General features: G+C 37.2%; 1 non-coding gene across 1 annotated transcript; it reads right to left on the reverse strand.

Moving 5' to 3' along the window:
• Nucleotides 1–280: 280 nt before the first annotated feature.
• TRNAC-ACA (transfer RNA cysteine (anticodon ACA)) lies at nucleotides 281–352 on the reverse strand. The gene has a single exon. It is a non-coding gene; the product is annotated as a tRNA-Cys (tRNA).
• Between the last annotated feature and the right edge of the window lie 1,650 nt (nucleotides 353–2,002).

The following is a 2,002-nucleotide window of genomic DNA, read 5'->3' on the forward strand; positions in this document are numbered from 1 at the left end:
TTTGGTTCATAAAATATTATATTCCATCTCCTTTTTAAACAGTCAAACTCCTGTTGTTTAATTCACTTGTTTTGTTGACTTCTGTTTGCAGTGTTGTGCTAGCTGTCAGGTACATAAAATTGAATGAGTGGAATCTTGGATGTGACAAACATGTAAACAAATACATGCAAGAACTGATGACTTGTGCTGTTGAAACATTTTGCAGAGGGTACACAAAGAGGGTGTGGGCGATGTGACAAAGTTTTATGCAGGAGCTAACACTTTTTTTTTTTTTTTTTAATGGAGGTACTGGGGATTGAACCCAGGATCTCATGCATTGTAGGCATGAGCTCTACCACTGAGCTCTACCCCCACCCCAGGAGCTAACACTTGATCTGAGTTTCAAAGAATAAAGAGGAGAGGGAGAGAAAGGAAGGGAATTGTAGGCTAAAGGAACAGGTGTGAAAGTTTGGGAAACTGACAACTAAACAGAATGACAATTTTAAATAAGTATTACTTTATATTAAAATATTTCATTTTTGCTCACATTTTCTTTGGAATATAGATCTTATTCCCTCAATAAAACTGAAAGGATCTTGTACATGGGAAATCTTTTTATATCCCTCATGTCATCTAAATCTGTATCTAGAGAACATGCAATAAATACTTTGATTTATTTATAAGTGGTAACTGAGAAGACTAGGAGGAAAAGTATTGTGGGTTGGACTATTTACTTTAACTAGTTTAGCAGAATACTGTTATTTTAACAGGATTTTCAATGGGTAGAAAACACTTGGGTGATTCCTATAGTAACTCAAATGTGTAGCTCTCCTCAGCTCTACAATTATGTTTTCAACATTCAAGGTCAGATTATTAATAACATCAATTATCAATAATAATAACTCATAAGAAGAGTATTTGCCTGATACTTAGGTGCAGTAATTTTGTGTGGAATGAATGGATGCATGTGTGTATCACATTAATATTACTAAGCGTGAAAGGAAGTCAGCTAGGGGTTTGGGGAAAGCTTTTCTTCATGCACTAAAAAGACAGCCCTGTGAGATTTACTCTCCTTCTTTCTTGTCATCTGTGATGCTGATGTGATACAGTCATGCCTAAAGCTCTGATAGCTGAGTTGTTTCAATGAGGTTACAAGAGCATAAACACCAAAAAGCCCCAAAACTGAAGATGGCTGAGCAAGAGGCTATAAATAGGCTCGGGTTTTGACGAGTTTGAGTTGAGGAGCCAATTCTGGGCTTCCTAGTTTCTGACTTCTCCTTATGGAAGATTATTAAATTGCTTAAAGAACTGTTTGTCAGGTCCTAAAAGTCTTGTAGGGATAAGCATTCCTTACAGAAGTAATCCCAGTATATGTCTCTTACTAGCTTTTCAATGGCTATTTGTGTAATGAATGTTACTGAATTCAGAGGGGCTTGTGGACACCTGGTGGGCTAAACTAAATTGTGTGAGTCTGCCAGGGCTTCCATAACAAAAGATCACAGAGTGGGTAGCTTACGCAACAAATTTATTTTCCAACAATTCCAGACACTAGAAGTTGAAAATCAAGGTGTGTACTGGTTTGGTTTCTCCTGAGGCTTCTCTCCTCACCTTGCAGATGATCACCTTCTTGCTTTGTCCTTACATGTTCTTTTGTCTGTGCATGAACATCCTTGGTGTCTCTCTAAGTGTCCTAATATCTTTGTATAAGGACACTAGTCAGATTGAATTAGGGCCCATCCTAATGGCCTCACTGTAGCTTAATTACCACTTTGAAGGCCCTGCCTTCAAATACAGCCACGTTCTAAGGTACTGCAGGAACAGACTTCAACCCAGTGATCGTGAATTTGGGAGGACACAGTTAATTCCATAACATAAATATTGTGATTTAGAGACTATTACTGCTTATTTCTTCATATGAACTTTTGAATCAGCTCGTTTTATTCCAAAGAAAATAAATTCTTATTTTTGTTGGGATGCGTTAGATTTGCTGACTATTTTGGGAAAAATTAGTAACCTTATGCTA

The sequence above is a fragment of the Camelus dromedarius genome, chromosome 2 (assembly GCF_036321535.1).
Source record: "Camelus dromedarius isolate mCamDro1 chromosome 2, mCamDro1.pat, whole genome shotgun sequence".
Lineage (NCBI taxonomy): Eukaryota > Metazoa > Chordata > Mammalia > Artiodactyla > Camelidae > Camelus > Camelus dromedarius.